Genomic DNA, 24,693 nt, shown 5'->3' on the forward strand with positions numbered 1-24,693 from the left:
TCACCGCGCTTTGCTAGAGCATTTTTAAAAAAACGATGGTGTGTGGGCAACGTCGTTTTAATGATGAAGTTGGAAAAACTTAATTTTTTTTCATGCAGAAAAATGATCGCGGCATAAGGCAAAAATGGATTTAGTGAAAATGTGTTTTTGTGCTTTAATTTGGTTCCCAATTGAACCATTATTTTATTATTACACAGCCTGGGATGAGAGTGGATAGAATTGAGTCTTGCTTGTCAATTTATAAACTTTTGTATTGATTTTTGGTGTGCACTAATGCACTCCAAACCCAGTTTGTGCACTTAAGGCCTCATGCACACTGGATGTTCTAAAAACCCCAGTAACATTAGCTGTAGAAAGCTGTAGCTGTAGAGTGAGTTTTTTAGCGTTTTTGCAGTAGTGTTTTTAGCTGTAGCGTTTTTTTTTTTCAAAACTATAGTCCCACAAAAGCTTATGGCTCAAAAACACTGATAAATTTTGAATAGCCATGTTTTTCAGTGTTTTTTGGCGTTCTTAAGCTTTTATCTGAGTTATGCCGCGTACAGACGATCGGAATTTCCGAAAACAAAACTATTTTTTTCCGACAGGATTTGGTCTCAAACTTGTGTTGCATACACACGGTCACACAAATGTTGTCGGAAATTCCAAACGTCAAGAACGCGGTGACGTACAATACTACGACAAGCCTAGAAAATAAAAGGTAAATGGTTCCGAGACAGGAAAATATCCGATGGGGCCTACACACGGTCGGAATTTCCGACCAAAAGCTCACATCGAACATTTCTTGTCGGAAATTCCAATCCTGTGTACGCGGCATTAGAACATTTTTACAGCTGAAAAACTCCTCTCAAAACCCTCGAGTTCTGGGTTTTTTTTCCAACAAGAAACGCCCTGCCAAAAACTACTGATAACAGCCTATGTGTGCATGGACATGAAGAAGGGCACAGCAGTAAAATAATTTGCATGTCTACTGATGTAATCAGAGGACCAGATATTCTGTGGGAAAACATGGTGCAGGACGATGTGGGGGATTTGAAAAAAGAAAACATTCATACTCACCAGGGCCGGATTAACAATGGGGCTGATGGAGCTGCAGCTCCAGGCCCCTTTCTCAAGATAGGCCCATTTGCCCAAAAAAAAAAAAAAAAAAAATTTTTTTTTTTTTTTAAGATTTTTTTTTTCTAAGATCGAATTTGGGGGGTTGTAGCTCGATGACCAGAGGTCACAGAAACCCCACATTTGGGGGTAGGCATGGGAAGAGCTACCCCACAACTGGTCAAAATATGGGACGGCTATCATTTATGGTTCCGGAGATATGGGCCTGCTTGCACAGCCTGTCAGAAGCTACATACAGAGCGGCCAATATAAATACAAGCTGACACACTACAGCAGACTGATAGGATCACAGTGCTTATAATAATTATTTGTATATTACTCATGGTAATTAACCCCTTGCCACCCAGGCCAATTCTGACACTTCTCTACTACATGTAAAAATCATCATTTGTTTTTTGCTAGAAAATTACTCTATGGTGGTCTTTGCACTTTTTATGTTGCAGGGTACAGAGCTGCACGATTCTGGCTAAAACGAGAATTGCAATTTTTTTGCTTAGAAGATAGATGACGATTCTCTCACGATTGTTGCGGCGTAACATCATCTTTCACATTAAAACAAAAAAAAAAAATGGGCTAACTTCACTGTTTTGTTTTTATGGTTTTTATTATTCATTGAAGTGGGAAAATGCAGTGTGACATAACATATTGCAGCAATAGCCATTGTATTCCCTAGAGTCTCTGCTAAAATATATATAATGTTTGGCAGTTCCAAGTAATTTTCTAGCAAATAATATTGCTTTCTAACTTAAGAAACAAGTGTTGGACTTTAAGTGGTTAAATTTAGTTACAATGTTAGTTAGTTACAATGTTTCATTTTGTTTACAAACTTCGCAGACTGCCCAGATTTGTTCTTTACACACAGAAGTGTATCCCTTTGATCTAAGAAGGAAGTGTCAGTTACAATGTTTCCTGTTAAAAACTTGGCAGACTGCCCAGATATTTTCTTTTGACAGCTATAAGTCTCTCCACTTGTTATATGAAAGAATCAGCAAACTCTACATTGGAGATCGTCAGGGGGGTTGAATCGACATCACGGTTTTTTTAACGATTAATTGTGCAGCTCTAGCACGGTATTTGCGCAGCAATTTTTCAAACATGTTTTTTTTTTAAAAAATGTTTCATTCATTAAAAAAACAGTTAGTTAAGTTAGCACAATTTTTTTTGGTATCCTAAGCGATGCTTTACATTTTTTTAGGTTACATGTTTAGAGTTACAGAGGAGGTCTAGTACTAGAATTATTGTTCTCGCTCTAACGATCGTGGCGTATGTAACATGTGTGTATCTGGCTCTGATACTACCAGTGCCTACCCAGCCACTGACTAGTATCTCTCCCCAGCCTGTCCCCACACACCCTCTCACCTGCTGACCTGTGGATGGGGGAATCACTCCTGCAGTGTTATTGTGTTCTGCCAGTGCGTACAATGATCAGTGTTGCTAACTTTAGCTGGCAGCACTGATTGTTTTAAGAAAAAAAAAAAACAGGCTGGTTGTACTCAAGTTGATTAATAGATTGACTTGTGTAAAACCAGCTAGCCCATACATAGATCGACTATGGCTGGTCTCTGCATAATTGGCGTAATTTCAATCCATGTATGACCCGCTTAACCACTACGCAGTCCCTAAATATCCTTCCACTCCTGTACATAGTGCTCACTGTCATACTCTCCACACTCCTCTCCTGTACATAGTGCCCACTGTCATACTCTCCACACTTCTCTCCTATACATAGTACCCACTGTCATACCCTTCACACTCCTCTCCTGTACATAGTGCCTGCTGTCATACACTTCTCTCCTGTACTTAGTGCCCACTGTCGCACCCTCCACACTCCTCTCCTGTACATACTGCTCACTGTCATACCCTCCACACTCCTCTCCTATACATAGTGCCCACTGTCATACCCTCCACACTCCTCTCCTATACATAGTGTTCACTGTCATACCCTCCACACTCCTCTCCTATACATAGAGCCCACTATCATATCGTCTACATTCCTCTCCTGTACATACTGCCCACTGTCATACCCTCCACACTCCTCTCCTGTACATACTGCCCCATCATACCCTCCACACTTCTCTCTGGTACGTACTACCCTCTGTCATACCCCCTCACTCTTCCTGTACATACTGCCCATTGTCATACCCTTCACACTCCTCTCCTGTACATAGTGCTTTTTTCCGTACCCTTTGTACTCCTCTCCTGTACATAGTGCCCACTGTTAGACCCTCCACATTCCTCTCCCTCACCTGCACATACTTCCCACTCATATACCGTCCATACTCCTCCCCTATGTCGCTTACCCACAAAAACAGTTCTTTAAAATTATACTGAATATCCTCAATGTTACCAGCTCTAGAATGGACACACTTTTGTTAGTTCAACTAAAGGAAATATCAGTTCTCATATTTGTTCTGCCCCATTATTAGTACTCATTTAATTTTGTGATTACTACTATGATGTATAGAGGAACATCGGGGATCTCAGCTACTCTAAATATAGCACTTATATAAAAAAGTGGCACTGAAAATATTTTTTAAATGTTGGCAACTGTGCACTTAGGCACTGCCCAAGGGCCATCGTCCACCGGGTCAGTAGGGGGCCCCATGAGAGGCTCCTGGGATCCTGTGATAATAAAGCGGTAGTAAACTTTCCTGACTTTTCTTCACCCGGTCTTCCTTCTGGGTTCTGTGCCTTTGGTCACTTGCCTTGGCTGGGCTGCGTTCATGTCATTCCCACGCATTTATTTATTATTTATTACACCCCATTCACACCTCCGCGACAAAACGCCCGACGCCGGCCGCTCGTGCCGCTGGAGGGGAGAATTCCCATTGCTGTCTATGAGATGGTTCACATCTCATAGACGCCGTACACCTGCGGCATGAAAAAAAGTCCCGGACCCTTTTTTTCAGGCGGCATTGGCGTTCGGCCATACAAAGCAATAGGAAGGATTTGTAAAAAAAAAGTTACACTATTCGCGGCAAAATACGCTGCGTACGCGGCGTTACTTGTCGCGGAGGTGTGAATGCAGCCTAAAAGGCCCCACCAAAATCCTCGGCACCAGGCCCATGATGTTCTTAATCTGGCCCTGATACTCACTTATGTAGATTCAGCACTGTTCCACTGCTGCGTCCGTCCTCTACCGGCTCTACACCGAGTGACTGCCAGCCACTGGTTCACTGCTCTTCTTCTCCAATGCTCGCTGGAGCGCCAGGCTATGGTGGGAGCAGCAGTGTATGCGCACGCCGACAGGGTACTCCAGCTGTGCCGCCCCAGGAGCCAGGTCGCTAATACTAGTCGCAACTGCGACCTGGCGCCCGGGGGTTGGTCGAGCCCTGATCTAAGGCAAGCTAATAATTGCATATTTTGGTTATATGGGTGTGCTATTTAGGTCTTTTGGACACATTTTGTTTTCAATAGTCATACTTATATCTTTTATGAGCATTAAATCATTGACTTGGCTTATTTTATGTTATGACTAGGGCTGCAACTAACGATTATTTTCATAATCGATTAGTTGGCCGATTATTGTTTCGATTAATCGACTAATCGGATAATCTTAAAACAAAAGTGTGGTGTACAATTTAGTTAATATGTAAATAAAAAATAAAAAAGGGCAATTTATTCTTAAATATCCATATGCAGTGGTAAATATAACCAACTACAGTAATTGTAATGCCTTCTATTACCTCCACTTTCTCTGGGTTCAGATGCTGATCTTCCCTGCACAGTCTTTTAAAGTGATTTTTTTTTATTAACAAACTTGTTATACTTACCTGCTCTGTGTAATGGTTTTGCACAGAGCAGCCCAGATCCTCCACTTCTGGGGTCCCTCGCCGATGCTTCGGACTCCTCCTGCCTTCATAGTGCCTCAATAGCAAGCTGCAAAGTATAGTATAGAGCGCTATAGCAAGGTAAAAAAACTTCTGCCTTTAGAACCACTCACTTCCAGGACTACATGTCCCATGAGGCATTGCTCCTCACACTTTCACATTCACAAATTCTCAGGCACTTAGTGACATGTATGGATGGTGTACTGAGCTGTATGTGTGCTGCACTGTATTTCCTGATATGTAAACAAATAATGCATACTATATGCAGGCCAACTAATCAACCGCCCGATTAATCGATTACGAAAATAGTTGGCGACTATTTTCATAATCGATTAGTTGTCGATTAATCGATTAGTTGTTTCGGCCCTAGTTATGACAGTAGCGGAAGGTTTTTGACAAGCCAACCATTATTCATGTATGTTTGCTGTTGAGGTTTTAGGTACCTTTAGTTTAGGCATAGACATCAGATTGTGGTCATTCTGGAGGCGAGAATTTTTTTTTTCTCTCTCCAACATCAGCCAAATAAAATCAATGCAGTTAGTTCCTGCTGCTGAACAAGAGAAGGGTTGTACAGAAGAGTAGTTCTCCCATAGCCAAAGCCTTTTATTGACAATACATCCTGTTATGAACAAAACACAGATGTTAAACAGGTAAAAAATGTATTCTGTCACTTTATCATCTGTCATGGCAAAAGAAACCCTGGGGTAGATTATGGTAGCGCTGCGCAGTTTTTACGGAGGCGCAGGGCACCGTTTTTGCCCTGCTCCCCCGCAAATTATCTGCGCTACCCTTGATTCACGGAGCAGTAGCTCCGTAAATTGCGTAAGCGCTCCGGCAAAATGCCCAGCATAAGCGTGCGCAATTTAAATGATCCCGTAGGGAGCGGGAATCATTTAAATTAGGCGCGTTCCTGCGCCGAGCGTAGGGCGCATGCTCCGTCGGGAAACTTTCCCGACGTGCATTGCGGCAAATGACGTCGCAAGGACGTCATTTGCTTCAAAGTTAATGTGAATGGCGTCCAGCGCCATTCACGGTTCACTTACGCAAACGACGTAAAATTTAAACTTTGCGACGCGGGAACGACGGGTATACGTAGCATTGGCTGCCCCTGCTATTAGCAGGAGCAGCCTTACGCGAAACCCGACGGACGGAAACAACGTAAACTGCGTACGTAGGGCTCGTGTAACGTTGTGAATCGGCGTTATATGCAATTTGCATACTATACGCTGACCACTACGGGAACGTCCCCTAGCGGCCATCGTAAGAATGTAGCCTACGATACGATGGCATAAGAAGCCTTATGCCATTCATATCTTAGGCTGCAGTCGGCGTATCGAGGTTCCTGAATCGGGAGCATTCGATACGCTGGGGCAAGTAAGCAATTGCGCTGCGTAACTAGTGTGTGTGTGTGTAACCTAGAGGGCAATGGGTAATCTACCCTTTCCATACTTTAGTGGATTTATTCCTTTGTCCAATGGATAGTTTTGTGTTTCTTTTAGTAATCCTTTTCCTTGCTGTTTTTCTGTTTTTTTATTTTCCTGAATCACATATTTCTGCTTGTTAGATTTACTCTAGGGAGTAATAGAGCGAGGGGAGCGTGGGTCTAGAAATCCCTTCTTCCCGGCACTGGCTAAACCAAATCCGCTTAGTCTGGCTCTGCTAAGGATTACCAGTGCTTATGGGCTCACAGCACACATTCACAATGCTGTTCTGTGCTCTGTGAACCGCTGTAAGGTGAACTATGGGGTTTGCTAAATAAATATACTGAATATACATGCTGTTTATATATGACAAAATGGGATTGATTTACTAAAACTGGAAGCTGGTTCGTTTCCCTGCAGAGCTACACCAGATTTTGCACATTCCAGTTTTTTTTTTTTGTCAAAGCTTAAAGTTGTAAATGCAGAAACTGGGGCTGACTGCACAGACTTGGTCATGTAACGTGTGACGTCACTTTTAAAGATTCAGGGCCAGATCCACAAACGAATTACGCCGGCGTATCTATGGATACGCCGCGTAATTTTTAAAATGCCCCGTCGTATCTGTGTTTTGTATCCACAAAACAAGATACGACTGAATCTGGGCTCGATCAGACAGGCGTACGTCTTAGTACGCCGTCTGATCGTAGGTGCATATTTACGCTGGCCACTAGGTGGCGTTTCCGTCGAATTCCGCGTCGAGTATGCAAATTAGCTAGATACGGCGATCCACGAACGTACGTCCGGCCGGCGCATTTTTTTACGTTGTTTCCGTAAGGCTTTTTTCGGCTTATAGTTACCCCTGCTATGAGGCGTATCCTATGTTAAGTATGGCCGTCGTTCCTGCATCGAATTTTGAAAATGTTACGTCGTTTGCGTAAGTCGTTCGCGAATAGGGCTTTGCGTAGAATGACGTCACCGTCGTAAGCATTGGCTTGGTCCGGTTTAATTTCGAGCATGCGCACTGGGATACCCCCACGGACGGCACATGCGCAGTTGAAAAAAATAATTAATTTACGTCGGGTCAAGACGTATTTACATAAAGCACGCCCCCATCACATCCATTTGAATTGCGCGCCCTTACGCTGCCTAAGTTGCGCTACGCTGCCGTAACTTAGGATGGAAAGTCTTTCAGGATACAAAAAAAAACTTTACAGCGGCGTAGCGTATCAGAGATACGCTACGCCGGACGGAGGAATGTGCCGCGCTACGTAGATCTGCCCCTCAGACCTCTGCAGTCAGACTCACAGAGAGCGGAACTGGATGCTTTTGCAGACCGCTCTGCAAATCGGTGACATTGCATTTGTATCACCCATAGGATTAATACCTTTTCAGCAAAGACATACCAGCCACTGTGGGTGTGGTTTATTTTTAGTATCTGCGCTTAAGCTACTGAACTTTGTAAACAGGCATTTTACCACAGGTGCAAAGTAGTCCTAGGAAAACATATGCATAGGTGCCTTAATCTCATTCTGCTGGGAAAAAAAATTAAAAATATTATTATGCAATATTTCACCTTTATGGTATATGTTACGATGTACATTTTGGAGAGAGGGTCATAGTTAAAGAATTATTTTATGGTTTAAGTGCTCAGGTAGGGTTGGTTTACTTTGGTATGGGGTGCTTTACTTTAGGGGAGTGTTTTTTATTTAGTTGCAGTTAGGGTGGTTTCAATGTTTGCACTTATTCTTGAAAGAGAGGTACAGTATGTTTTTTGTTTTTCAAGAGAAAATGTATACTTGCCTAAATGGATGCAGCATCAGAGCGATGCTGCATCTGTCACCTGGCTTCTCTGCACTGAGAACGAGCCACTGAACATCGCCGATGACTCGTTCCCACGCTTCCCTGAGTGGAGAGCTGCTGACTGTCAGTCAGCCTCTCTGCTCGTCCACGCTCATTGGAGCGCTGAGCTGTGGAGAGGTGGGAAGTGGCCCTCTCAGCAGCTCGCTGAGACTGCCATCAATCAAGGCAGCTGGCGGATCCAGGCTTCGGAAGTCGTGATGAGGTGTTGTCTCGACTGATGGCAGTGACGTCAGCGGAGAGCAGACTTCAGAGCGCTCTCCACGGAAAACGGGTCACAGGAGTGCAAAACGAATTGCACTCCTGTGACACAGAGGAGAAGCCCAGCCAAAAAAAGCTCAGGCTGGACTTCTCCTTTAATGCTTCAAGCTACGTAATGAAAACCAGCAACACTTATCTTTCATCGGCAAGAAGATGTATACTACTGAATTTGAGGCTGGGTTCACACCAGTGCGAACAGACATTGCATGTGATTCGCACTGCATTGCTGTGAACATCACATGCCACTTCTGTGCGATGCAAATTAAGCCTTACAAACTGTCCGCACTGGAATTTGATCGCATGGGCGTCCACACCCATGCAATTCGATCTCTGTACCATTTAACAGTTCACACGGTGATCTGAGAAACAATCTGGGGGGATAGCATTAACTTTCTGACATGCGATGCGGGAACCTGCAATGGAATCGCGTATGTGTGAGCCGAGACTTAAATCTACGACTTTGCTGACCTCTCCTTCTGGAAATGCTAGTTGCCTGGCTGTCATGTTCATTAATTGGCTTCAAAACTTTGAAAGAATGGAGTAAGAGTGGATGTAAACCCCCCAATATATATATATTTTTTTTGATGTCACAATGTAGAGTATAAGATTTCCTATCATCTGTGCCCAGTCTTGCCACACAGAGTTAATCCAGCTCTGAGCAATCCTCTTTTATTGTTCAGTGAAAATGACCAGACTTCCAGAAAAAAACCTGTCTAAATAAAAAGTCCTTTCCTCTCTCCTTGCTTTGAGTGACAGGTTATTTACATGTTTAGCTTGGACATGTTTATCATATGTTATGTCATGTTTATCATAATATGAGGTGATCCACAGTATAAAAAGTGAGAAATCCACCCCTCCCCCACATAGCACATCCTGGTAATATACAATGAACTGTGGATCACCTCATATTTTGGTAGTTTCATGATTACACTAAAAGTGACTTAAAAAATACTGAAACCAGAAGCAGCCAGGCAGCTAGAGTTTTTGGGAGGTGGTCAAAGATGACCACCTTTATCCCTCTCTCCGTACAGGTTTCCTTGAAACAAGAGCCTTGATTTTGCCAGATTTGTTTTTCTTCCATTCTGCTTATTGTGCACTTTTCATGAGCTAAATCCCGTGTGGAGCCCATGGCAAAAATATAATAAATCACTTGGTATTAGATGTATAGTCTTCTTCGCTGGTCCTTATCAAGAAATGTCCAGCCGAATTTGTAATTGACAGTAACTTGTCTGTAAGCCCCTATTCACACTGAATGCAACTTTGTTAATCGTGCTACTTCCACGGTGTGGAATGTACTGTATAGCAAATTAAATCCGATGAATCAAGACCCTGCGCAGTCAGACCTATTGACACAAGTGCACTACAAGTGAACTTTCAAGTGCAGTCGTGTAGGTCTGAAGAAACATGCAAGGGAAATAAAAAACAGCATTTTAGCTTGCACATGATTGTACGATAAAATCGGCAGAGCTTCCCCTCCTTTCAGATCTTCCCCTCAGATCTACAGCGACTGCACTTGCAGTGCACTTGTAGTGCAAAGTGGATTTGCCTTTTGTAAACACCCCCCTAGCCTACCACACGGGGACGAATCCGCTTTCATCGGTCCGCCAGCTCAGCGGGAGATCTCTCTGCTGGTCTCTGCTGAGCTGGCGGATGACGGGTCCCTTTCTGCTCACTGAGCGGGGAGGGGCTTGTCCAGCGCCGCGGTCTCCTATGGAGAGATCGGACGAAAACGGACAGCATGTCCATTTTCATCAGATCTCATCCGATCCGCCATAAACGGATGGCGATGTATAGCCATCCGTCTGATTTGATTGGATGTCAGTGGACATGTCACCGCTGACGTCCGACGCTCCTTAGAGATGTATGGAGCAGCCGTTCAGGTCCATCGACAAAACTGCCAGGCGGACCTGAACGGTCCGACCATGTGAAAGGGGCCTTAGTCATGTCATATGACGGCGATATCAGTATCCTAAGGGAAAGTTGAGTTTATTGTTGGGGAGTTTTATGGTGAAAACCTTACAAAATTAAAGTAGACTGGAATCAGAACAACATTCAGCCGGTGTGCTTATGTTTTTACAAACAATTTAGCTTGACCTTTCAATTTAAAGTGGAGGTTCACCCAAAAACTTAATTTTTAACATTAGATTGATGCTCATTTTGTCAAGGGGAATCGGGTGTTTTTTTTTTAAATCAAAGCAGTACTTACCGTTTTTGAGATGGATCTTCTCCGCTGCTTCCGGGTATGGGCTGCGGGACTGGGCATTCCTATTTGATTGACAGGCTTCCGATGGTCGCATACAGCGCGTCACGATTTTCCGAAAGTAGCCGAACGTCGGTGCGCAGGCGCCTTATAGAGCCGCACCGACGTTCGGCTTCTTTCGGCTACTCGTGACGCGATGTATGCGACCGTCGGAAGCCTGTTAATCAAATAAAAACGCCCAGTGCCGAAGACCATACCCGGAAGCGGTGGAGAAGATCTATCTCTAAAACGGTAAGTACTGCTTCGATTTAAAAAAAAAAACACCCGATTCCCCTAGACAAAATGAGCCTTGATCTAATGTTAAAAATTGTTTTTCGGGTGCACTCCCTCTTTAAGGTTGCCGTATCTCGCTCCAGTCTGGGGCCCTATACAGCTGGGGGGTATCCAAGGAATTTAGCCTGCCTTATGCCGCATACAGACGATCGTTTTTTGTGATGAAAAAAAATGACGTTTTTGAAAACGTCATTTAAAATGATAGTGTGTGGGGAAAATGTCGTTTTATGTCTTCAGAAAAACGACCAAAAAAAAATTCGAACATGCTCGAATTTTTTGTGTCGTTTTTCAAAATGTCATTTTTTGTGTCAATGAAAATGATAGTGTGTGGGCAAAACGACGTTTTTAAACCCGCACATGCCCAGAAGCAAGTTTTGAGACGGGAGGTAAAACTACCATTCATAATGGAGTAAGCACATTCATCACGCTGTAACAGACAAAAAAGCACGAATCATCTTTTACTAACAAGTAACCAGCTAAAAGCAGCCTCAAGGCGAATAGAACTTCCCCTTTAGAGTGCCGTCACTTTGTTCATCATTTTTCAAAATGATGGTGTGTATGCTCCATCGTTTTTGAAAATGAAGTTTCAAAAATGTCGTTTTTTTTCATCACTTCAAACGTCATTTTTTTTTCATCACAAAAAACGACCGTCTGTATGGGGCATGAGGTTAGAAAAGGTTAGGTCTCTCGTTATCTTCATCTTTTTATTTGAGAATCGAATTAAAATACTCTTTATATGAACAAAATTGTAATTTGCCCTTTTATTAAGCAGTAGTTTTATGGTCCAGATTTGAAGGACAGGAATATTTGATGTCCTCTAAAATGCAGGTACGGTGCAGAGGTGAGCAGAAACTGCTTGTAACGAAGATGACAGCTCTCCATAAGAGACTTTCTGTCTTTTGTTCCTGTGTTTACCTGCTGCCTTGGTGATACGCTGTGTTTGTGTGCACTACAGGACACCTCATAATATATCAGCCGGATCAAGGCATGGCCTTCACACAGTAAGGATAAATAGGAGTGTGTGCCAAATATTACCCTACAGCAATACAATGACAACTAGAACTTAAATAAAACAAGATTGTCATAAGTTATGTCCATGAATTAATAGCTACTTTACATCATATACAGCGTATCACATTCCTCCGACATTAGGGCTGTAGACATATGGTTGCCTCTATATAGTTGCTTTTGTTGTGTCCTAACTTAAAGGGGTAGTTCCCCCTAAAAAAAAATTCTAACAATACATTCGAAAGACTGGTTACACTGCGGTTAGGCTGTTTTTTTTTTTTGTACATACCTCGATCTCGCCGTTTCATCCCTCCGCTTCTGGGTATGATTCTTGCTGGACCTATTGTATTGACGTTCCTCCCACCGGCGCATACTGCGCGTCACGACTTTCCGACAGAAGCCGAACGTCATTGCGCAGGCGCCGTATAGAGTTGGCTCTATACGGCGCCTGCGCAGCGACGTTCGGCTTCTTTCAGAAAGTCGTGACATCAAGTATGCGTCGGTCGGAGGAACGTCAATCAACTAGGAACGCCCAGCCCCACAAGAATCATACCCGGAAGCGGAGGGATGAAACGGCGAGTTCGAGGTATGTACAAAAAAAAAAACCAGCCTAACCGCAGTGTAACCAGTCTTCCGAATGTATTGTTAGAATTTTTTTTTAGGGGGAACCACCCCTTTAATTGTTTGCAGCACTATCACCACACTGTAATAATGCTGCAACAGCCACATTTTATGTATTTAGAGCCGGTTCACACTGGGGCGACTTGGGATCCGACTTGAGGTCGCCTCAAGTCGTCCCAAGTCGCGCTGTAGAGAAAAACAATGTAAGTGAATGGGAGCAGTGTTAATACACACTACTCATGTCGCTCCGACTTCAGAAGAGGTTCCTGTACTACTTCAATCCGACTTGTAGGCGATTTGTACCCATTGATTTCAATGGAAGTCGCCTCCAAGTCTGATCACTGTCTTAACTTAACTCCTGCCCCCCTCCCTCCCCTAGAGCTGATTGTTGTTTGATTGGCCACTGGAAAGTCTCCTGTCCTGGAGACAACTTCAAGTCGTGTTGTAAATCGCCCCAGATCGTCCTGTGGTTCATGCTCAAGTCGTGTCGGAGTCGCCTCTGAAAGTCGCGCTGGAAGTCCTGTCGCCCTAGTGTGAACCGACTCTTACAGTATGAATGTAAGGTTTACTATAAATAAAACAAAAACGGTACCCTTTCACATGGTCGGACAGTTCAGGTCCGCCTGTCATATTTGTCGGCGGACCTGAATGGCCGCTCCATGCATCTCTATGGAGCGTCAGCGGACACATGTCCGCTGTCATCCGATCTGCTAAAATCAGACGGATGGCGATACGTCCATGGCGGATCGGATCGGATGAGATCTGATGAAAACGGACATGCTCTCCATTTTCATCAGATCGCTCCATAGGAGACAGCGGAGCTACACAAGCCCCTCCCCGCTCAGTGAGCAGAGAGGGACTTGTCATTCGCCTGCTCAGCAGAGATCCACGGAGAGATGTCCCGCTGAGCTGGCGGACTCCTCTGAGACGGAACCCGCATAGTGTGAAAGGGGCCTATGTGATTAAATAACAGAAACAAAATGATGCATTTTACATGATGTAACAATACAAGGAAGGACCTGCTAATAATAATAATTATTATTATTATTATTATTATTAAACAGGATTTATATAGCGCCAACATATATAATAAGTACATTTACTCTCTCTTCCTTTACATAGTTGATGTACTGGCTATACTGAAAGGAAACCAATTCATACTTCAAGGGTACAGAACAAACGTTGGCGTCTCACAGTGCTCAAATACCTTGGTGACCACGCCAGTGACAGAGACTACGAAATTGGGGAAGCTGTAACTTACATCTTTGTAGTTTGTAAGACCCATCCAACCTCGCGTTTTGTTCCTGTCACTATGATGGCTAACTTTGGTGGCCAGTAGGAACAATTGGAAGGCAAAGGAGACAAGTCAGATTTCAACAGTACAAAAAATTATAAAACCACCCTGTTATAGCAGCCCCAATGTCATGGCTTAGCTGACACTGGAGGAATCGGCTAATGACTATACTTCTTATATCTATTTACAGTATATATGGTCCTATAGCCTGGACAATCTGGCCTGGTGTGCTATTATCAGTGCCAGCACTCCTTTCAGACTTGACAAAAATGGTGACTGCTTGACTGATGTTCCAAGGTGAACCAACTAGCCTGGTCATTGTTCTATACAATGTAATGTGCCCTGAGCCCTTCTTAAAGCGGTTGTATACCCTTAAAAAAATTAATAAAAAAAAAACTGCAAGGCAAAGGCATGACCAGCATACTAGCTCATTATCAATTACTTACCTTAGATCGAAGCCCCCGCAGTGGTCCTCGGACATGTCCCCCGTCGCCGCCATGATACCTGGAGTGACCGGGTATCGCTGCTTCCGGCGCTGTGACTGGCCGGAGCAGCGATGACGATCCCCGCGCATGCGCATATTCCCGGGCATTTTCCGGCAGGCTCCCATTCAAGAGCCGCCGCGCTCAGTGACGTAGACATCGGTGCCCGCTTTTCTGCAAATATCTCCTTAACCATGTAGGTTAAGGAGATATTGCAAGCACCTACAGGTAAGCCCTAATGTAGACTTACCTGTAGGTGCAAGTATACCATGAGGATATACAACCGCTTTAAGGCAGAAAAACGCAAAAACAATCCTCTGGGCAAGCAAGGCAACCAGTAGGATCAAGTACATGGGACAGTGTTGCAATGCTTTTTAAGGACTGATCAGAAACAATGCCATGCATTTGGATACAGGGCTATGGGCCATGCTTTATACTTCATGACATCAGAGGACCTGAAGAGTGTAGGTAAGAAGAGGCTGTGGGTGCTGGTTTTACAGCCTGGACGTAGCCTGCAGGGGTGGGGGATCAGGTAAGTAAAAGTGATTTTTCACTTCCCCCTAGACCAGGGATCTCCAAACTATGGCCCTCCAGCTGTCACGTCCCATGAGGCTTTGTAAAACTCTGACATTCACAAACATGACTAGGCATGATGGGAATTGTAGTTCCTGAACAACTGGAGGGCCATAGTTTGGAGACCCCTGCCCTAGACAATACTTGCAGTGTAGGGGTAGTCCCACTGCTTGAAAGGATTTTTGGTTTCCCTCAGAGCTCAGTTTAAAATACTTTTTAAATGAGAGACCCTGTCTCCTTGCCCATTCATGGCAAACTGGGTAAAGCTAACTCCCTGACCAAATCATATTCACCATCACTGCGCTCCCCTTCTGTGGCTGCCAACACAAGATACCCAAAACCCATTGCTTCTGTGCGAACATGTGACGAGATATTTTGTGCAGCTGCCACATATTAAAGAGTCTATAATATTTTTCTATTTAAAGGTCCACACCCCTACCCACTTATACTCCCCGTCAACCCACTGCCCCACCACTCCATTGCTTCATAGCAGTCCTTACAAAATACTCACTGCAATTCGGCACTGCGTCGCTTTAACTGACAATTGCGCAGTTGTGCGACGTGGCTCCAAACAATATTTACGTCCTTTTTTTTCCACAAATAGAGCTTTCTTGTGGTGGTATTTGATCATCTCTGCAGTTTTTATTTTTTGCGCTATAAACAAAAATAGAGCGACAATTTTGAAAAAAAAGATTTTTTACTTTTTGCTATAATATCCCCCAAAAATATATAAAAAAAGTTTTTTTTCCTCAGTTTAGGCCGATACGTATTCTTATACGTATTTTTGGTAAAAAAAATCACAATAAGCGTTTGGTTTGCGCAAAAGTTATAGGCCCAGATTCACATAGGGAGCGTGTGTTTAGGAGCGGGCGTAACGTATGCTATTTACGCTACGCCTCCGCAACTTTGACAGGCAAGTGCAGTATTCACAAAGCAAAGTTGCGGCGGCGTAGCGTAAATAGGCTGGCGTAAGCCCGTCTAATTCAAATGTGGAACATGTGGGCGTGTTTTATGTTAATTTATTGTGACCCCACGTAAATGACGCTTTTTACGAACGGCGCATGCGCCGTCCGTGAAAGTATCCCAGTGCGCATGCTCCAAATTAACCCACAAAAAGCCAATGCTTTCGACGTGATCGTAAATGACGCACAGCCCTATTCGCGAACGACTTAAACAACGTAATCGACGGGAAATTCAACGCTGGCCCGACGTCCATACTTAACATTGGCTGCGCCTCATATAGCAGGGGTGACATTACGCCGAAAAAGCCTAACGTAAACGGCGTATCTGTACTGCGACGGCCGGGCGTACGTTCGTGAATAGGCGTATCTAGCTGATTTACATATTCTAGGCGTGAATCAGCGTACACGCCCCTAGCGGCCAGCGTCAATATGCAGTTAAGATACAACGGCGTAGGAGACTTACGCTGGTCGTATCTTAGACAAATTCTGGTGTATCTGATTCTTTGACTCAGGCGCCAAGATACGAAGCCTCACACTCAGAGATACGACGGCGGGACCGTTGTCATTTATACAGCGATCTGTGCTATAAAAATTCACTGATTACTGTGAAAATGACACTGACAGTGAAGGGGTTAACCACTAGGTGCTGCTGTAGGGGTTAAGTGTTCCCTAAGGAGTGATTCTTATGCCGCGTACACACCATTACTTTATGTGATGAAAAAAAACGACGTCTTGAAAAACGTCAATTAAAATGACCGTGTGTGGGGGAAAACTTTGTTTTATGTCTTGTGAAAAACAACAAAAAAAAAATTGAAGCATGCTTTAATTTTTTGTGTCGTTTTTTCAAAACGTTGTTTGTGTCAATTAAAATGATAGTGTGTGGGCAAAACGACGTTTAAAACAAAGTTTTTAAACCCGCGCATGCTCAGAAGCAAGTTATGAAGCTAGCTTCAATGGAAAAGAGTGCTGAACGTAACCGCGCTTTGCTAGAGCATTTTGAAAAAACTATGGTGTGTAGGCCACGTCGTTTTTGAAAATGAAGTTTCAAAAACGTTGTTTTATTTCATGATTTAAAACGTTGTTTTTTTTCATCACATAAAGTGATGGTGTGTACGTGGCATTACAGGGGACGTGACTTGCTGTGACACGTCACTGATCGTTGTTCCTAATGTAGGGTGACCAGACATCCCCAGTTTCAGGGGACAGTCCCCTGATTAAGGACAAGACCAAGTCTGTCCCTGGTTTTGTCCCCAGATTGGATTTAATAGGGGGCAGGGGCAATTTCAAAGAAAGTCAGTGCAGAATTAAAATAAAAAAAATTAGAATTGCACATCCCCGCTTCGCCTTGCCTACTAGCATAGGGGGGTTGTATTTTTCCCATTATCTGTGCCCCTTTCTGATAATCATGTGCTGGTCGAAACGGAGGGAATATTTCTTCAGTTTCGGGCGCATGCCCATTCAGCTTCGCTCGCATGTTCTTCTGCCTTGGCTCAAATCCTGGCCAGCCACCTGCCTATCTCCTTGCCTTCCCTGGCGGAGTGATCTTCCTCCGCTCCCCATCCAGTAGTAGCCGGGGCCAGAAGAGTAAATTTTGAGAGGCTGTGAGGCGGGCGGCGATAGGCAGAGAGTTGCTGATTGTTGCAATTACTAGTAAAGAAAAAATATGTCCCCGGATTTCATTTAAAAAATCTGGTCACCTTATCCTAATGACAGGGAACACGATCAGTGACAGTGTCACTAGGCAGAACGGGGAGATGTGTTTACACTAACATCTCCCCGTTCTATCTCTCTGTGACACGATCGTGGGTATGCCCGCTGCCATCGAGTCCGCGGGACCCGCGGTCAGGCTCACGGAGATCGCGGCGGGCGCACGCGCGTTCACAACAACCTCTTCTTAAAGGGGACATATATATACGTCCTTCTGCCTGCCCTTGCCATTCTGCAGACGTATATCTGCGTGCGCCAGGTGGCAAGCGGTTAAGCAGGGATCTAAAATGTTGTATCTAATGAACAAATATGACTGCCACCTTAGAATACATGATCCGGAGTTTTAAAACTATAACCTACTTTGAAGTTTTTTTTTTTATTATTATTATTATTATTATTCCCTTTAAATAAAATGTATGCATGACTTATTAGTGTCAAATAGCTGTGATAGTACAGTATACTGTAATACACTTGTGTTTTGTGCTCACCATAGCGGTGTGTCCATCAGGAGCGGTTTGCTCAGTACACAGCACTGAGTTATGGTGAAACTTGTGTTGTACTTTGCCTTCCTTCATGTGACAGAAGTCCCAGGCTTTTCACACTGCACAGTCTCTGTCACATGCTGTTTGATTTGGCCGCTCTGCAAGATATTCAAGTGTACAGATATTTACACAATCACTGAGCAGCTGCTCGGATAGTAAATGCCAACACGACATAAACATATACCGGCTTTTTTCAGAAGAGCAGTACAAAGAGCGAAGGGCAGTAATCGCTAGCAACCTATCCACTTCCAGTTTAGATCAGATCTGTCAAATCTGAATTCCCATTCATTGTTCGGGTAGGTGTACACCTGTGCGTTGCATTTCATGTACATTTTATATGTGTTACTATAGAACTCTATATAATGTGCATTTTACATGTGTTACTATAGAACTTTATATAATGTGCATTTTGAACTTTCTAAAAGTATATTAAAGATGCAGCAATTTTTTTAATGCATTGCACATTAAAACACACACATATGAGCCTCAAAGTGTTACTTAACCCAAAACAGTAAAATTAGTCTGTATATGCAGTAACACATGCTTGTTATACCCACTGTGGAACCTAAGAGGTTAATACTACACGTTGTGTAAATTGTTTAAACCTGTCTCTGACCCTCCCCCACAGTCCCCAAACCATCTCCTAATAGAACAGAGCCATGAGGGCAAGCTGCACATGCTCAGTTTGGTGTTTATTGTTAAGCCTCGTACACACGACCGAGGAACTCGATGGGCGAAACACATCGTTTTGCTCGTCGAGTTCCTTGTGAAGCCGTTTCTCGACCGTTTCCTCGACGAAAATGTACACACGATCGGTTTCCTCGGCAAAAAAATATCTCCCAGCAAATTTCTTGCTGGTTTTTGCCGAGAAACTCAGTCGTGTGTACAAGGCCTCAGAGAGCTTTTTTTCTTGGGAGAGTGCATGTGATCAACACAGAGCCGATCAGCACTGTACAGACAGAGGGTCAGGGGTCCTGCAGCCTCATAGGACAATTAGGGGAGAATGTAAACTCCTCCTATAAGCTTTAGGCCACAAGACTGCTCTAACTGCTGTTGAGAAAAGGTATTTAGCAGTATATTTTTACTAAAACTATTGCATGTCCATGTTATGTGTACTGTGGGAGACCAGATCTAGTAAATGCAGAGTCCTGGGTTTAGTAACACTATAAAGACTAACTCCAGGTATGGTATATTTATACATGGTTACGTTGGTCCAGCTTGTACCAATGTAACTATGTATGTACCATACCTGGCTGATCCCCTTGGGAGAATGGAAATCACAGAAGTAGGCACCACTACACCACTGAGCTCCACTTTCTTCTGGGTTCAGCATCGGTTGGCCTGAATGCCTTCTGATCACAAAAGGTCGACTGCTCGACACTGCCGCCATTCAGAGAATTCTTTGCATTTTCTGAATGAATGTCTGAGTGGACGGGGTAGAAAGGCAGGGAGGTGACATCACACTCATCACCTTGTCCAATCAGAGATTGCTTTGCAAATAGTTGTGTCCACTTCAGTGATTCCCAGCTTCCTGAGCATCAGACAGGTATGGTGTATGCATAGTTAAATCCATCCAAGCTGGACCAATGTAACTATGTCATAATATACCATACATGGAATTCATATTTAAAGTGTTTAAAGTGAAATGAGCTTTCTTCCAAAAGATTTTTTTGAAAATGGACCCCCAGGAGCTTCTAGCCATAATGTATTCATATGAACAGCATTAGCAAATTGTATCAGACTTTCCTGCCAGTTGGTTCTATCTAGCAGTGCCATGTCAGCACTCCTGTCAGTCATGTGCATTTCCATCTTCTCCTGGTCTTCCCTTTGGGTGTTGACTCTTGGATTGGGCGGGCTGCTATGATGTCACTCCTGCTCATGCACATGGGAGTTACCTTGTTGTGGAACGGAGCGGTGCCATATGCACATGCGTGGCTTACTGTACACAAACACTGACAGGCAGAGAGAAGCAATAGGGTCTCTTCTGTCATTAAAATCCTGTCTGTTAGATATTTTTATTTTTTAAGTTGAATTCCACTTTAAGGGTTAGCCCTTGCACAATGCTCTTTGCTTTGTTGAAAAAAAAATCCTGTTTCCAAAAAAAAGAGACGACTTCTAGTTTAAAATGCATTTTCTATTTCAGAAACCCTAGCTCATGTCCTAATTTACTCTGTTATAGTATCATATGTTTGTTGCCGGGCAGTTGGCATTTGTAGTCATAATTTTCATTTCCGAATCTTCATTTGAAAAACAACTAAAGAGCCTTAAAAATGTCAAAATGCAGACAGTGCTGTGGATGGACTCCGGGGTATGTCATTAAGCAGGGTTGTCTTCACAGACTCCTAAACCTGCAGAACATCGCTAATGAACTTCGAGTTGAATGGGTTTATTCCACCTAAGGACAGGCCTTGGTAGGCAGCTGTCACCAGAGGTTGTGCTCTGATAAAGTCACGCTCTGTTAACCCCTTTACAGTGCATTCTGGGTAATTCAAAGAGAGCACTGCACGGAGCCAGCGTTCTAAAGCCAACTCCACCTTTAGCGTTATCAACCCATATTTACTCGTCTTTTTGTTTGTATGTACTTTAACCTCTCTTTCCAAATAACATGGCTTTAAAATATTTTGTATTTAACCCATTCCAAGGTACTGTATATCTAGATTGCATAGAACTACGTCATACATGGAGCTTTCCGTCATTACTTATAACACAGCAGTCACAAGGAATTTTTTACACATTTAAAATATTCATTAGTAGTTCCTGTGTATAAAGAAAAAGTGAAGGGTTTATGCACATGGAAAATAAATGAACATAATCACATTTATACATGTATGATCAGTAGATACAGGGACTGGAGGGGTCCCATAGCTACAATTCATATTCATTGTCTCCAACAGTGCAGTTTTCCTTTGCTCTAGTTTTCATGGAATTGTTACATTTCATGTGACATATCGAAAACAAATGTGCTTGTACTATGTTGTTCACATGGATTGTTTGATAAAGAATGGTAATAGACAGGATGATGCCTTTGATTTGCAGTGTAATTGGATGCATCTCACTTATAGTGTTTATAAAGACAACATATGCCTTAATTCCCTGTATTAATCCTTTTTCCGGAGATGGACATTCGGGTCATATAATCAGAAAGCTCCCGATTGCAAGTATGCATCAGAAGCTTTCTGGTCCCCGCTGAAGGAAGGTGCTGGGCATGCGGTCTCAGGACAGAAAATTGTTTACATAAGACTGCATATATATGGCCTCTTGGCAGTAAAGTCCATCCACGAGAGGTCGCGCATATATATATATATATATATATATATATATATATATATATATATATATATATAATGCGCGTCACGTTGGCAGGAAGAGGTTAAGGTAAAAGAGTATGCAAATTGGCTAGATATGCGAATCCACAAACGTACGTCCGCCCGGCGAATTTTTTTACGTTGTTTAAGGCTTTTTTTGGCGTAACGTTACCCCTGGGTCTGAGGCGTACGAAATGTTAAGTATGGACGTCGGGACAGCGTCGAATTTTCCATCGTTTACGTTGTTTGATTAAAACATTCGCGAATAGGGCTTTGCGTAAATTACGTTTACGTCGAAAGCATTGACCATTTGCGACGTGATTTCGAGCATGCGCACTGGGATACCCCCACGGACGGCGTATGCGCCATTAAAAAAAAAACGTAATTTACGTGGGATCAAGTTGAATTAACATAAAACACGCCCACATGTTATTCATTTTAATTGTACGCCCTTACGCCGACACATTTACACTACGCCGCCGTAACTCACGGCGCAAATTCTTTCTGGATACGGAAAGTACGCTGTAAGTTACGGCGGCGTAGTGTATCTGATATACGCTACACCTGCCTAAAGATAGGACTTATAGGTTTCTATTAGTTTCTTTTTTTTTTTAGGCACAAGATTAGAGCTTGGGGCTCTAATTGGCTTCATAAAGGTTGGCCTTGGGCGCCCACCCACTTGTGAAATTAGCGAATCAATATTGGCTATTGTCTTCCGGTTCCTCCTCCCAGCCAATCGGGACAGGAGGCAGATCGACCGGATTAGCCGAGAGGAGAAGCCAGGGAAGCAGCGACCTAGTTAAGGATAAGTACGGAACTAGCGGGGGGGTTTGTTTTCTGCCCCCCCCAGGAGCACCAGCCGCCATTGTTAAGAAGGTAGTGAAAAGTTCTGGGCAAATACAGATTTAGGGCTGGTTCACACTAGATACGGTGCAAATTCACAGCGAATTTGCTGAAAATCCGCCGCGTATCAAAATCGCAACCTGTTCATGGGACCTGATTGCAGAGTATATGTTAAGTTCACGACCCCCCACAACGCAACGTGAACACCCATGCGATCTGATTCTGGTGCAGATTAAAAAAGGGTCCTGCACGAGTTTGGTCCAAATGCGGTGTAAATTCAGCCATATGTATGGCTGAATTTGCATCGCTCAGACATCGCATGTGATCTGCACAGCAATGCAGTGTGAATCAAATGCGATGTCTGGCATTGCACTAGTAAGAACCAGTCCTTAAGCCTTGTACACACTCACGGTTTCCTCGGCAAGAAACAGCAGGAAAACTGCTGGCAGAGCTTTCTTGTTGAGTAAACCGTGCGTGTGTACGAGGCTTTGAGGTTTCTTGTCAAGAAAACTGCCCAGAATCTAGACGAGAAAAATAGAGAACCTGCTCTCTATTTTCTCGTTGTGATTCTCCACAGTGTTTTCCTGCCGAGAAACCCGAGCGTGTGTATACTGCCCTGTCTTCATGGAAACCCATGCATGCTCGAAATGACTTTGACGCATGCACGGTAGCTTCCAAGGCATAGGTAGGGTGAAGCAAGATGGCGGCGACGGCATTGAATGTGACAAGTGCATGCTCGTCGTAGCCAATGACGTCACCGCGTTTGTGCCATTCAAAAGAACGGCGGTTCTTTTGAATCATACGTGTGTACACTCAGCCGGCAAGAAATTCTTGCCAGGAATCTCGTCGGGAAAAACAATTTTTTTTCCTGATGAGAATCCGGGCCATGTTTCCGGGCCATTTCCTGATAATACAGAGCCAGGGGACAGGCTGCACATGCTCAGTTTGGTGTGTATTGCTAGAGAGTTGTTTTTTTTTTTTTTTTTTTCTTGGAAGTGTGCATGTGACCAGCGCAGGACAAATTAACATGTCCAGATAGTCCATGCAGAATGAAAACTCATCCTACAAGCTTTAACCAAACACTCATAGAAGTCACAAGGCTGCTATATACTGCTGATGAGAAAAGCAGTTATATAATTACTAAAAAAAATCATTTATATATTCTGTGTACTGTGGGAAACTAGATATAGTGAATGCAGGGTCCTGGGTTTAGTAACATTTTAAGCTTAGATTTGATATGAAAGATCAACAAATTGGCAAATGTTGTTGCTGTGATGAGGTGTGGGGCAGGCTAAGATTACCTTTATACCTTTAGGGATGTTGGTTCATGCACACACAATCCAACCACCTTGAGGATGGGTTATCAAAGCAGTGTAGGAAACCCTGTTAACCCCCCTGGCGGTGTTCCGAGTGACTCGGGGTTACATTTTTTTGCTGCGATCGGTAACCCCGAGTCAAACTCAGGCTCGCCTCGCTGAATCCACAGGCAGTGTTTACTTACCTTGTCCCTGGATCCAGCGATGCCACCGCGCTGTGTGAGCGAGCGGGTGCTCGCTCGTTTCACACAGTGCCTCTGTGTGCCGCTGATCTCTGTTCCCTGCGACGTTGCGACGCACGGGGGCGGAGAACGGCGCCAAATTCAAAAACGTAAAAAAACACATTACATACAGTATACTGTAATCTTATAGATTACAGTACTTTATGTAAAACATACACCCCCCCCCCTTGTCCCTAGTGGTCTGCCCAGTGCCCTACATGTACTTTTATATAATAAAAACTGTTCTTTCTGCCTGCAAACTGTAGATAGTCCATAGCAACCAAAAGTGTCCCTTTATGTCAAAAATGGGTTTAGAGCAGCTAGATAACAGCGATAGTAAATTATAATCACTTGCAGAATTGTGCGATAGCGATTTGTGGGGAAATTCATCATAAAAAAATAAGTATTGACAGCGACAATTCTGCAACTGAGCACATTTCAGTGCTTTTGCGATGATTACATTATTGAATAATTTTGATTATTATATTATTTGTTATAATTATTTATAATTTATTATATTATATTTTTTTATTAATATAATAATACCCGGGATGCCTACTAGACTCTTGTTTGGTCAGATTTAAGTGAGTTATTCCTAAGAATTACAGGCCTACAGTATAAAACGCCAAATTTCCTTGCAAATAATGGTACCGCTTTCAGCACCTAAAATATCTGAAATAATCATACTGCTAGGGGGGGTTAACTTGTAAGTAATTGCTCTATCTTATTACATACGTGGTTATTGTATATGCATGCACACATAAGCACTGCATGCCCATATTTTTATAGATTATTAATTATGCC

General features: G+C 43.4%; 1 protein-coding gene across 2 annotated transcripts in view; it reads left to right on the forward strand.

Moving 5' to 3' along the window:
- Nucleotides 1-24,693, forward strand: part of MAP3K13 (mitogen-activated protein kinase kinase kinase 13) — a 204,369-nt gene that overhangs the window by 97,345 nt on the left and 82,331 nt on the right. The gene's annotated exons all lie outside the window — the stretch shown is intronic.

This window comes from Rana temporaria, chromosome 6 (assembly GCF_905171775.1).
Source record: "Rana temporaria chromosome 6, aRanTem1.1, whole genome shotgun sequence".
Taxonomy (NCBI): domain Eukaryota; kingdom Metazoa; phylum Chordata; class Amphibia; order Anura; family Ranidae; genus Rana; species Rana temporaria.